Genomic DNA, 18,570 nt, shown 5'->3' with positions numbered 1-18,570 from the left:
ATATACACACACAGCCCAGTACATACACTACTATACCATGTCATATATACACACACAGCCCAGTACAGACACTACTACACCATGTCATATATACACACACAGCCCAGTACATACACTACTACACCATGTCATATATACACACAGCCCAGTACATACACTACTACACCATGTCATATATACACACACAGCCCAGTACATATATTACTACACCATGTCATATATACACACACACAGCCCAGTACATACACTACTACACCATGTCATATATACATACACACAGCCCAGTACAGACACTACTACACCATGTCATATATACACACACAGCCCAGTACATACACTACTACACCATGTCATATATACACACACAGCCCTGTACATACACTACTACACCATGTCATATATACACACACACAGCCCAGGACATACACTACTACACCATGTCATATATACACACACAGCCCTGTACATACACTACTACACCATGTCATATATACACACACAGCCCAGTACATACACTACTACACCAAGTCATATATACACACACATCCCAGTACATACACTACTACACCAAGTCATATATACACACACATCCCAGTACATACACTACTACACCATGTCATATATACACAGACAGCCCAGTACATACACTACTACACCAAGTCATATATACACACACATCCCAGTACATACACTACTACACCAAGTCATATATACACACACATCCCAGTACATACACTACTACACCATGTCATATATACACACAGACAGCCCAGTACCTACACTACTACACCATGTCATATATACACACACAGCCCAGTACATACACTACTACACCATGTCATATATACACACACAGCCCAGTACCTACACTACTACACCATGTCATATATACACACACAGCCCAGTACATACACTACTACACCATGTCATATATATACACACACACAGCCCAGTACATAGAATACTACACCATGTCATATACACACACAGCCCAGTACATACACTACTACACCATGTCATATATACACACACACAGCCCAGTACATACACTACTACACCATGTCATATATACACACACACAGCCCAGTACATACACTACTACACCATGTCATATATACACACACACAGCCCAGTACATACACTACTACACCATGTCATATATACACACACACATAGCCCAGTACAGACACTACTACACCATGTCATATATACAGACAGCCCAGTACATACACTACTACACCATGTCATATATACACACACAGCCCAGTACATACACTACTACACCATGTCATATATATATACACACACACAGCCCAGTACATAGAATACTACACCATGTCATATACACACACAGCCCAGTACATACACTACTACACCATGTCATATATACACAGACAGCCCAGTGCATACACTACTACACCATGTCATATATACACACACAGCCCAGTACAGACACTACTACACCATGTCATATACACACACACAGCCCAGTACATACACTACTACACCATGTCATATATACACACACAGCCCAGTACATATATTACTACACCATGTCATATATACACACACACAGCCCAGTACATACACTACTACACCATGTCATATATACACACACACAGCCCAGTACATACACTACTACACCATGTCATATATACACACACACAGCCCAGTACATACACTACTACACCATGTCATATATACACACACAGCCCAGTACATACACTACTACACCATGTCATATATACACACACAGCTCAGTACATACACTACTACACCATGTCATATATACACATACAGCCCAGTACATACACTACTACACCATGTCATATATACACAGACAGCCCAGTACATACACTACTACACCATGTCATATATACACACACAGCCCAGTACATACACTACTACACCAAGTCATATATACACACACATCCCAGTACATACACTACTACACCATGTCATATATACACAGACAGCCCAGTACATACACTACTACACCATGTCATATATACATACACAGCCCAGTACATACACTACTACACCATGTCATATATATACACACATCCCAGTACATACACTACTACACCAAGTCATATATACACACACATCCCAGTACATACACTACTACACCATGTCATATATACACAGACAGCCCAGTACATACACTACTACACCATGTCATATATACATACACAGCCCAGTACAGACACTACTACACCAAGTCATATATACACACACATCCCAGTACATACACTACTACACCATGTCATATATACACACACAGCCCAGTACATACACTACTACACCATGTCATATATATACACACACACAGCCCAGTACATAGAATACTACACCATGTCATATACACACACAGCCCAGTACATACACTACTACACCATGTCATATATACACACACACAGCCCAGTACATACACTACTACACCATGTCATATATACACACACAGCCCAGTACAGACACTACTACACCATGTCATATATATACACACACAGCCCAGTACATACACTACTACACCATGTCATATATACACACACAGCCCAGTACATACACTACTACACCATGTCATATATACACACACACAGCCCAGTACAGACACTACTACACCATGCCATATATACACACTTAGCCCAGTACAGACACTACTACACCATGTCATATATACACACACACAGCCCAGTACAGACACTACTACACCATGTCATATATATACACACAGCCCAGTACAGACACTACTACACTATGTCATATATACACACACACAGCCCAGTACATACACTACTACACCATGTCATATATACACACACACAGCCCAGTACAGACACTACTACACCATGTCATATATACACACACACAGCCCAGTACATACACTACTACACTATGTCATATATACACACACAGCCCAGTACATACACTACTACACCATGTCATATATACACACACACAGCCCAGTACAGACACTACTACACCATGTCATATATACACACACAGCCCAGTACATACACTACTACACCATGTCATATATACACACACACAGCCCAGTACATACACCACTACAATATGTCATATATACACACACACAGCCCAGTATATACACTACTACACCATGTCATATATACACACACAGCCCAGTACATACACTACTACACCATGTCATATATACACACACACAGCCCAGTACATACACCACTACACTATGTCATATATACACACACACAGCCCAGTACATACACTACTACACCATGTCATATATACACACACACAGCCCAGTACAGACACTACTACACCATGTCATATATACACACACAGCCCAGTACATACACTACTACACCATGTCATATATACACACACAGCCCAGTACATACACTACTACACCATGTCATATATACACACACAGCCCAGTACAGACACTACTACACCATGTCATATATATACACACACAGCCCAGAACATACACTACTACACCATGTCATATATACACACACAGCCCAGTACATACACTACTACACCATGTCATATATACACACACACAGCCCAGTACAGACACTACTACACCATGCCATATATACACACTTAGCCCAGTACAGACACTACTACACCATGTCATATATACACACACACAGCCCAGTACAGACACTACTACACCATGTCATATATATACACACAGCCCAGTACAGACACTACTACACTATGTCATATATACACACACACAGCCCAGTACATACACTACTACACCATGTCATATATACACACACACAGCCCAGTACAGACACTACTACACCATGTCATATATACACACACACAGCCCAGTACATACACTACTACACTATGTCATATATACACACACAGCCCAGTACATACACTACTACACCATGTCATATATACACACACACAGCCCAGTACAGACACTACTACACCATGTCATATATACACACACACAGCCCAGTACATACACTACTACACCATGTCATATATACACACACACAGCCCAGTACATACACCACTACAATATGTCATATATACACACACACAGCCCAGTATATACACTACTACACCATGTCATATATACACACACAGCCCAGTACATACACTACTACACCATGTCATATATACACACACACAGCCCAGTACATACACCACTACACTATGTCATATATACACACACACAGCCCAGTACATACACTACTACACCATGTCATATATACACACACACAGCCCAGTACAGACACTACTACACCATGTCATATATACACACACAGCCCAGTACATACACTACTACACCATGTCATATATACACACACAGCCCAGTACATACACTACTACACCATGTCATATATACACACACACAGCCCAGTACAGACACTACTACACCATGTCATATATACACACAGCCCAGTACATACACTACTACACCATGTCATATATACACACAGCCCAGTACATACACTACTACACCATGTCATATATACACACAGCCCTGTACATACACTACTACACCATGTCATATATACACACACACAGCCCAGTACATACACTACTACACCATGTCATATATACACACAGCCCAGTACATACACTACTACACCATGTCATATATACACACACACAGAGCCCAGTACATATACTACTACACCATGTCATATATACACACACAGCCCAGTACATACACTACTACACCATGTCATATATACACAGACAGCCCAGTACATACACTACTACACCAAGTCATATATACACACACCTCCCAGTACATACACTACTACACCAAGTCATATATACACACACATCCCAGTACATACACTACTACACCATGTCATATATACACAGACAGCCCAGTACATACACTACTACACCATGTCATATATACACACACAGCCCAGTACATACACTACTACACCATGTCATATATACACACACAGCCCAGTACCTACACTACTACACCATGTCATATATACACACACAGCCCAGTACATACACTACTACACCATGTCATATATATACACACACACAGCCCAGTACATAGAATACTACACCATGTCATATACACACACAGCCCAGTACATACACTACTACACCATGTCATATATACACACACACAGCCCAGTACATACACTACTACACCATGTCATATATACACACACACAGCCCAGTACATACACTACTACACCATGTCATATATACACACACACAGCCCAGTACATACACTACTACACCATGTCATATATACACACACACATAGCCCAGTACAGACACTACTACACCATGTCATATATACAGACAGCCCAGTACATACACTACTACACCATGTCATATATACACACACAGCCCAGTACATACACTACTACACCATGTCATATATATATACACACACACAGCCCAGTACATAGAATACTACACCATGTCATATATACACACACAGCCCAGTACATACACTACTACACCATGTCATATATACACACACACAGCCCAGTACATACACTACTACACCATGTCATATATACACACACACAGCCCAGTACATACACTACTACACCATGTCATATACACACACACACAGCCCAGTACATACACTACTACACCATGTCATATATACACAGACAGCCCAGTGCATACACTACTACACCATGTCATATATACACACACAGCCCAGTACAGACACTACTACACCATGTCATATACACACACACAGCCCAGTACATACACTACTACACCATGTCATATATACACACACAGCCCAGTACATATATTACTACACCATGTCATATATACACACACACAGCCCAGTACATACACTACTACACCATGTCATATATACACACACACAGCCCAGTACATACACTACTACACCATGTCATATATACACACACAGCCCAGTACATACACTACTACACCATGTCATATATACACACACAGCCCAGTACATACACTACTACACCATGTCATATATACACACACAGCCCAGTACATACACTACTACACCATGTCATATATACACACACAGCCCAGTACAGACACTACTACACCATGTCATATATACACACACACAGCCCAGTACATACACTACTACACCATGTCATATATACACACACACAGCCCAGTACAGACACTACTACACCATGTCATATATACACACACAGCCCAGTACAGACACTACTACACCTTGTCATATATACACACACACAGCCCAGTACATACACTACTACACCATGCCATATATACACACACAGCCCAGTACATACACTACTACACTATGTCATATATACACACACAGCCCAGTACATACACTACTACACCATGTCATATATACACACACACAGCCCAGTACATATACTACTACACCATGTCATATATACACACACAGCCCAGTACATACACTACTACACCATGTCATATATATATACACACAGCCCAGTACAGACACTACTACACCTTGTCATATATACACACACACAGCCTAGTGCATACACTACTACACCATGCCATATATACACACACAGCCCAGTACATACACTACTACACTATGTCATATATACACACACAGCCCAGTACATACACTACTACACCATGTCATATATACACACACACAGCCCAGTACATATACTACTACACCATGTCATATATACACACACAGCCCAGTACATACACTACTACACCATGTCATATATATATACACACAGCCCAGTACAGACACTACTACACCATGTCATATATACACACACATCCCAGTACATACACTACTACACCATGTCATATATACACACACAGCCCAGTACATACACTACTACACCATGTCATATATATACACACACAGCCCAGTACATACACTACTACACCATGTCATATATACACACAGCCCAGTACATACACTACTACACCATGTCATATATACACACACAGCCCAGTACATACACTACTACACCATATCATATATACACACAGCCCAGTACAGACACTACTACACCATGTCATATATACACACACATAACCCAGTACAGACACTACTACACCATGTCATATACACACACAGCCCAGTACAGACACTACTACACCATGTCATATATACACACAGCCCAGTACAGACACTACTACACCATGTCATATATACACACACACAGCCCAGTACAGACACTACTACACCATGTCATATATATACACACAGCCCAGTACATACACTACTACACCATGTCATATATACACACACAGCCCAGTATATACACTACTACACCATGTCATATATACACACACAGCCCAGTACATACACTACTACACCATGTCATATATACACACACACAGCCCAGTACATACACTACTACACCATGTCATATATACACACACAGCCCAGTACATACACTACTACACCATGTCATATATACACACACAGCCCAGTACATATACTACTACACCATGTCATATATATATACACACAGCCCAGTACATACACTACTACACCATATCATATATACACACACAGCCCAGTACATACACTACTACACCATGTCATATATATACACACAGCCCAGTACATACACTACTACACCATGTCATATACACACACAGCCCAGTACATACACTACTACACCATGTCATATATACACACACAGCCCAGTACAGACACTACTACACCATGTCATATATACACACACTCAGCCCAGTACATACACTACTACACCATGTCATATATACACATACAGCCCAGTACATATACTACTACACCATGTCATATATACACACACAGCCCAGTACATATACTACTACACCATGTCATATATACACACACAGCCCAGTACAGACACTACTACACCATGTCATATATACATACACAACCCAGTATACACTACTACACCATGTCATATATACACACAGACAGCCCAGTACATACACTACTACACCATGTCATATATACACACACAGCCCAGTACATACACTACTACACCATGTCATATATATACACACAGCCCAGTACATACACTACTACACCATGTCATATATACACACACACAGCCCAGTACATACACTACTACACCATGTCATATATACACACACTCAGCCCAGTACATACACTACTACACCATGTCATATATACACGCACTCAGCCCAGTACATACACTACTACACCATGTAATATATACACACTGCCCAGTACATACACTACTACACCATGTCATATATACACACAGCCCAGTACATACACTACTACACCATGTCATATATACACACACACAGCCCAGTACATACACTACTACACCATGTCATATATACACACAGCCCAGTACATACACTACTACATCATGTCATATATATACACACAGCCCAGTACATACACTACTACACCATGTCATATATACACACAGCCCAGTACATACACTACTACACCATGTCATATATACACACACACAGCCCAGTACATACACTACTACACCATATCATATATACACACAGCCCAGTACATACACTACTACACCATGTCATATATACACACACACAGCCCAGTACATACACTACTACACCATGTCATATATACACACAGCCCAGTACATACACTACTACACCATGTCATATATACACACACACAGCCCAGTACATACACTACTACACCATGTCATATATACACACAGCCCAGTACATACACTACTACACCATGTCATATATACACACACACAGCCCAGTACATACACTACTACACCATATCATATATACACACAGCCCAGTACATACACTACTACACCATGTCATATATACACACACACAGCCCAGTACATACACTACTACACCATGTCATATATACACACAGCCCAGTACATACACTACTACACCATGTCATATATACACACAGCCCAGTACATACACTACTACACCATGTCATATATACACACACAGCCCAGTACATATACTACTACACCATGTCATATATACACACACAGCCCAGTACAGACACTACTACACCATGTCATATATATACACACAGCCCAGTACATACACTACTACACCATATCATATATACACACAGCCCAGTACATACACTACTACACCATGTCATATATACACACACAGCCCAGTACATACACTACTACACCATGTCATATATACACACACACAGCCCAGTACATACACTACTACACCATGTCATATACACACACAGCCCAGTACATACACTACTACACCATGTCATATATATACACACAGCCCAGTACATACACTACTACACCATGTCATATATACACACACAGCCCAGTACATACACTACTACACCATGTCATATATACACACACAGCCCAGTACAGACACTACTACACCATGTCATATATACACACACAGCCCAGTACATACACTACTACACCATGTCATATATACACACAGCCCAGTACAGACACTACTACACCATGTCATATATACACACACAGCCCAGTACATACACTACTACACCATGTCATATATACACACACAGCCCAGTACATACACTACTACACCATGTCATATATACACACACAGCCCAGTACATACACTACTACACCATGTCATATATACACACACACAGCCCAGTACATACACTACTACACCATGTCATATACACACACACACAGCCCACTACATACACTACTATACCATGTCATATATACACACACACAGCCCAGTACAGACACTACTACACCATGTCATATATACACACACACAGCCCAGTACATACACTACTACACCATGTCATATATACACACACAGCCCAGTACAGACACTACTACACCATGTCATATATATACACACACAGCCCTGTACATACACTACTACACCATGTCATATATACACACACAGCCCAGTACATACACTACTACACCATGTCATATATACACACACACAGCCCAGTACATACACTACTACACCATGTCATATATACACACACACAGCCCAGTACATACACTACTACACCATGTCATATATACACACACAGCCCAGTACATACACTACTACACCATGTCATATATACACACACACAGCCCAGAACATACACTACTACACCATGTCATATATACACACACAGCCCAGTACATACACTACTACACCATGTCATATATACACACAGCCCAGTACATACACTACTACACCATGTCATATATACACACACACAGCCCAGTACATACACTACTACACCATGTCATATATACACACACACAGCCCAGTACATACACTACTACACCATGTCATATACACACACAGCCCAGTACAGACACTACTACACCATGTCATATATACACACACAGCCCAGTACATACACTACTACACCATGTCATATATACACACACACAGCCCAGTACATACACTACTACACCATGTCATATATACACACACACAGCCCAGTACATACACTACTACACCATGTCATATACACACACAGCCCAGTACAGACACTACTACACCATGTCATATATACACACACAGCCCAGTACATACACTACTACACCATGTCATATATACACACACAGCCCAGTACATACACTACTACACCATGTCATATATACACACACACAGCCCACTACATACACTACTACACCATGTCATATATACACACACACAGCCCAGTACATACACTACTACACCATGTCATATATACACACACACAGCCCAGTACATACACTACTACACCATGTCATATATACATACACACAGCCCAGTACATACACTACTACACCATGTCATATATACACACACACAGCCCAGTACATACACTACTACACCATGTCATGTATATACACACACAGCCCACTACATACACTACTACACCATGTCATATATACATACACACAGCCCAGTACATACACTACTACACCATGTCATATATACACACACACAGCCCAGTACATACACTACTACACCATGTCATATATACATACACACAGCCCAGTACATACACTACTACACCATGTCATATATACATACACACAGCCCAGTACATACACTACTACACCATGTCATGTATATACACACACAGCCCACTACATACACTACTACACCATGTCATATATACACACACAGCCCAGTACATACACTACTACACCATGTCATATATACACACACACAGCCCAGTACATACACTACTACACCATGTCATATATACACACACACACATCCCAGTACATACACTACTACACCATGTCATATATACACACACAGCCCAGTACATACACTACTACATCATGTCATATATACACACACACAGCCCAGAACATACACTACTACACCATGTCATATATACACACACAGCCCAGTACATACACTACTACACCATGTCATATATACACACAGCCCAGTACATACACTACTACACCATGTCATATATACACACACACAGCCCAGTACATACACTACTACACCATGTCATATATACACACAGCCCAGTACATACACTACTACACCATGTCATATATACACACACACAGCCCAGTACATACACTACTACACCATGTCATATATACACACAGCCCAGTACATACACTACTACACCATGTCATATATACACACACACAGCCCAGTACATACACTACTACACCATATCATATATACACACAGCCCAGTACATACACTACTACACCATGTCATATATACACACACACAGCCCAGTACATACACTACTACACCATGTCATATATACACACAGCCCAGTACATACACTACTACACCATGTCATATATACACACAGCCCAGTACATACACTACTACACCATGTCATATATACACACACAGCCCAGTACATATACTACTACACCATGTCATATATACACACACAGCCCAGTACAGACACTACTACACCATGTCATATATATACACACAGCCCAGTACATACACTACTACACCATATCATATATACACACAGCCCAGTACATACACTACTACACCATGTCATATATACACACACAGCCCAGTACATACACTACTACACCATGTCATATATACACACACACAGCCCAGTACATACACTACTACACCATGTCATATACACACACACAGCCCAGTACATACACTACTACACCATGTCATATATATACACACAGCCCAGTACATACACTACTACACCATGTCATATATACACACACAGCCCAGTACAGACACTACTACACCATGTCATATATACACACACTCAGCCCAGTACATACACTACTACACCATGTCATATATACATACACAGCCCAGTACATACACTACTACACCATGTCATATATACACACACAGCCCAGTACATACACTACTACACCATGTCATATATACACACACAGCCCAGTACATACACTACTACACCATGTCATATATACACACACACAGCCCAGTACATACACTACTACACCATGTCATATATACACACACAGCCCAGTACATACACTACTACACCATGTCATATATACACACACAGCCCAGTACAGACACTACTACACCATGTCATATATACACACACACAGCCCAGTACATACACTACTACACCATGTCATATACACACACAGCCCAGTACAGACACTACTACACCATGTCATATATACACACACACAGCCCAGTACATACACTACTATACCATGTCATATATACACACACAGCCCAGTACATACACTACTACACCATGTCATATATACACACACAGCCCAGTACAGACACTACTACACCATGTCATATATACACACACAGCCCAGTACATACACTACTACACCATGTCATATATACACACAGCCCAGTACAGACACTACTACACCATGTCATATATACACACACAGCCCAGTACATACACTACTACACCATGTCATATATACACACACAGCCCAGTACATACACTACTACACCATGTCATATATACACACACAGCCCAGTACATACACTACTACACCATGTCATATATACACACACACAGCCCAGTACATACACTACTACACCATGTCATATACACACACACACAGCCCACTACATACACTACTATACCATGTCATATATACACACACACAGCCCAGTACAGACACTACTACACCATGTCATATATACACACACACAGCCCAGTACATACACTACTACACCATGTCATATATACACACACAGCCCAGTACAGACACTACTACACCATGTCATATATATACACACACAGCCCTGTACATACACTACTACACCATGTCATATATACACACACAGCCCAGTACATACACTACTACACCATGTCATATATACACACACACAGCCCAGTACATACACTACTACACCATGTCATATATACACACACACAGCCCAGTACATACACTACTACACCATGTCATATATACACACACAGCCCAGTACATACACTACTACACCATGTCATATATACACACACACAGCCCAGAACATACACTACTACACCATGTCATATATACACACACAGCCCAGTACATACACTACTACACCATGTCATATATACACACAGCCCAGTACATACACTACTACACCATGTCATATATACACACACACAGCCCAGTACATACACTACTACACCATGTCATATATACACACACACAGCCCAGTACATACACTACTACACCATGTCATATACACACACAGCCCAGTACAGACACTACTACACCATGTCATATATACACACACAGCCCAGTACATACACTACTACACCATGTCATATATACACACACACAGCCCAGTACATACACTACTACACCATGTCATATATACACACACACAGCCCAGTACATACACTACTACACCATGTCATATACACACACAGCCCAGTACAGACACTACTACACCATGTCATATATACACACACAGCCCAGTACATACACTACTACACCATGTCATATATACACACACAGCCCAGTACATACACTACTACACCATGTCATATATACACACACACAGCCCACTACATACACTACTACACCATGTCATATATACACACACACAGCCCAGTACATACACTACTACACCATGTCATATATACACACACACAGCCCAGTACATACACTACTACACCATGTCATATATACATACACACAGCCCAGTACATACACTACTACACCATGTCATATATACACACACACAGCCCAGTACATACACTACTACACCATGTCATGTATATACACACACAGCCCACTACATACACTACTACACCATGTCATATATACATACACACAGCCCAGTACATACACTACTACACCATGTCATATATACACACACACAGCCCAGTACATACACTACTACACCATGTCATATATACATACACACAGCCCAGTACATACACTACTACACCATGTCATATATACATACACACAGCCCAGTACATACACTACTACACCATGTCATGTATATACACACACAGCCCACTACATACACTACTACACCATGTCATATATACACACACAGCCCAGTACATACACTACTACACCATGTCATATATACACACACACAGCCCAGTACATACACTACTACACCATGTCATATATACACACACACACATCCCAGTACATACACTACTACACCATGTCATATATACACACACAGCCCAGTACATACACTACTACATCATGTCATATATACACACACACAGCCCAGAACATACACTACTACACCATGTCATATATACACACACAGCCCAGTACATACACTACTACACCATGTCATATATACACACAGCCCAGTACATACACTACTACACCATGTCATATATACACACACACAGCCCAGTACATACACTACTACACCATGTCATATATACACACACACAGCCCAGTACATACACTACTACACCATGTCATATACACACACAGCCCAGTACAGACACTACTACACCATGTCATATATACACACACAGCCCAGTACATACACTACTACACCATGTCATATATACACACACACAGCCCAGTACATACACTACTACACCATGTCATATATACACACACAGCCCAGTACATACACTACTACACCATGTCATATATACACACACACAGCCCAGTACATACACTACTACACCATGTCATATATACACACACACAGCCCAGTACATACACTACTACACCATGTCATATACACACACAGCCCAGTACAGACACTACTACACCATGTCATATATACACACACAGCCCAGTACATACACTACTACACCATGTCATATACACACACACAGCCCAGTACATACACTACTACACCATGTCATATATATACACACACACAGCCCACTACATACACTACTACACCATGTCATATATACACACACACAGCCCAGTACATACACTACTACACCATGTCATATATACACACACACAGCCCAGTACATACACTACTACACCATGTCATATATACATACACACAGCCCAGTACATACACTACTACACCATGTCATGTATATACACACAGCCCACTACATACACTACTACACCATGCCATATATACACACACAGCCCAGTACATACACTACTACACCATGTCATATATACACACACACAGCCCAGTACAGACACTACTACACCATGTCATGTATATACACACACAGCCCAGTACATACACTACTACACCATGTCATATACACACACAGCCCAGTATATACACTACTACACCATGTCATATATACATACACACAGCCCAGTACATACACTACTACACCATATCATATATATACACACACAGCCCAGTACATACACTACTACACCATGTCATATATACACACACAGCCCAGTACATACACTACTACACCATGTCATATATACACACACACAGCCCAATACATACACTACTACACCATGTCATATATACACACACACAGCCCAGTACATACACTACTACACCATGTCATATATACACACACAGCCCAGTACAGACACTACTACACCATGTCATATATACACACACAGCCCAGTACATACACTACTACACCATGTCATATAGACACACATAGCCCAGTACATACACTACTACACCATGTCATATACACACACACAGCCCAGTACATACACTACTACACCATGTCATATATACACACACAGCCCAGTACATACACTACTACACCATGTCATATATACACACACACAGCCCAGTACATACACTACTACACCATGTCATATACACACACACAGCCCAGTACATACACTACTACACCATGTCATATATATACACACACACAGCCCACTACATACACTACTACACCATGTCATATATACACACACACAGCCCAGTACATACACTACTACACCATGTCATATATACACACACACAGCCCAGTACATACACTACTACACCATGTCATATATACATACACACAGCCCAGTACATACACTACTACACCATGTCATGTATATACACACACAGCCCACTACATACACTACTACACCATGTCATATATACACACACAGCCCAGTACAGACACTACTACACCATGTCATATACACACACACAGCCCAGTACATACACTACTACACCATGTCATATATACACACACAGCCCAGTACATACACTACTACACCATGTCATATATACACACACACAGCCCAGTACATACACTACTACACCATGTCATATATATACACACAGCCCAGTACATACACTACTACACCATGTCATATATACACACACACAGCCCAGTACATACACTACTACACCATGTCATATACACACACACAGCCCAGTACATACACTACTACACCATTTATTACACAGATTACTGCACTTCTATAGCAGTAGATCCAGTTACTCCTATGCCGCTGTGCTCTATGTTACCTGTTTTCAGTTTCTTAACTTCTACTTACTTTATCTTCTAGTTGTTGTTGATGCTTGTATGTCTCTGTCACTGTGCACCTTGCTGTCTTCTAATATTTGTCTTTTATTCTTATATGCTGTGTCTGTCGCTGTCTCTCTCTTGCTTGTTTTTGTCTATCTCCTTTCTGTTGCTCTCTCTCTCTCTCTCTCCTGCCTGTTGCTCTCTCTCTCTCCTGCCTGTCACTGTCTTTCCTGCCTGTGGATGTCTCTCCTGCTATGGCTGTCTCTCATAAATGTCACTGTCTATCCTACCTGTTAATGTCTCTCTGGCCTGTTACTGTCTCTCCTGCCTGTCGCTGTCTCTCTGGCCTGTTCTATGGCTCTCTCTCCTGGTATGGCTATATCTCCTGCCTGTTGCTCTCTCTCTCTCTCCTGTCTGTGACTCTCTCTTGCCTGTCACTGTCTCTCCTGCCTGTCACTGTCTCTCCGGCCTGTTGCTCTCTCTCTCTCTCTCTCTCTCTCTCTCTTTCTTTTCTGTGACTCTCTCCTGTCTGTCACTGTCTCTCCTGCCTGTTACTGCCTCTCCTGCTATGGCTGTCTCTCCTAAATGTTGCTCTCTCTCTCCTGCCCGTCACTGTCTCTCCAGCCTGTTCTATGGCTGTCTCTCCTGGTATGGCTATATCTCCTGCCTGTTGCTCTCTCTCTCTCTCCTGTCTGTGACTCTCTCTTGCCTGTCACTGTCTCTCCTGCCTGTCACTGTCTCTCCGGCCTGTCGCTGTCTCTCCTACCTATCACTGTTTCTCCTGCCTGTCACTGTCTCTCCTGCCTGTCGCTGTCTCTCTGGCCTGTGACTCTCTCCTGCCTGTCACTGTCTCTCCTGCCTGTCACTGTCTCTCCTGCCTGTGACTGTCTCTCCAGCCTGTGACTATCTCCCCTGCCTGTGACTGTCTCCCCTGCCTGTGGCTGTCTCTCCGGCCTGTTACTGTCTCTCTGGCCTGTGACTCTCTCCTGCCTGTCACTGTCTCTCCTGCCTGTCACTGTCTCTCCTGCCTGTGACTGTCTCTCCGGCCTGTGGCTGTCTCCCCACCTGTGGCTGTCTCCCCGCCTGTGGCTGTCTCTCCGGCCTGTGGCTGTCTCTCCGGCCTGTGGCTGTCTCCCCGCCTGTGGCTGTCCCTCCCTGTGCAGTGCAGTGAGAGGTTACACACAGCAGGGAGTGGCAGTAGGGAGCTGGGTGTGTAATAATATAACAGTAACGCTGGGAAGTTACAGATTACTGAATGCACTTTGTGACACAACAGTTTCATCACAGTCTGGGCCTCATTCCCAGCTGGACGCCGTTATAGGCGCAACTCTGTCTTTTCCAGTATCCGTGTCTGCGTCTTTATGCTAATGCCAGAACCGATGGTTTTCCTACTGAGATGGCGATCAGCTCCGGCTCACTGCAGCGCGTATTACATGGGACCAGCGATGGCGTACTAGCCCTATGACGGTGCAAAATCTCCTTCTTTATGTATGTGTACATATCTATGTGTGTATGTGTGTGTATGTACAGTATGTGTGTGTACATATCTATGTGTGTATGTGTGTGTACAGTATGTGTGTGTACATATCTATGTGTGTGTGTATGTACAGTATGTGTGTGTGTACATATCTATGTGTGTGTGTATGTACAGTATGTGTGTGTGTACATATCTATGTGTGTATGTGTGTGTGTGTATGTACAGTATGTGTGTGTACATATCTATGTGTGTATGTGTGTGTACAGTATGTGTGTGTACATATCTATGTGTGTGTGTATGTACAGTATGTGTGTGTGTACATATCTATGTGTGTGTATGTACAGTATGTGTGTGTGTA

The 18,570-nt window shown here is 41.8% G+C and overlaps 1 protein-coding gene across 2 annotated transcripts in view; it reads right to left on the bottom strand.

Annotated features, from left to right (window-relative positions):
- The window catches only part of LOC148506069 (phospholipid scramblase 3-like), a 116,188-nt gene extending 98,277 nt beyond the window's left edge, over positions 1-17,911 (bottom strand). Inside the window, exon 1 of one of the 2 annotated variants that reach the window (XM_088447321.1) lies at positions 16,764-17,911. The gene's annotated coding sequence lies outside the window, so the exon portion shown is untranslated. The remainder of the gene's footprint in view (positions 1-16,763) is intronic. The other variant, XM_088447323.1, reaches the window with a different exon arrangement.
- Positions 17,912-18,570: the final 659 nt, after the last annotated feature.

Source organism: Taudactylus pleione, unplaced genomic scaffold (assembly GCF_031769625.1).
Source record: "Taudactylus pleione unplaced genomic scaffold, aTauple2 ptg000429l, whole genome shotgun sequence".
Classification (NCBI taxonomy): domain Eukaryota; kingdom Metazoa; phylum Chordata; class Amphibia; order Anura; family Myobatrachidae; genus Taudactylus; species Taudactylus pleione.
The sequence above is the reverse complement of the archived record's forward strand: the minus strand, read 5'-3'. Positions and strand labels throughout refer to the sequence as shown.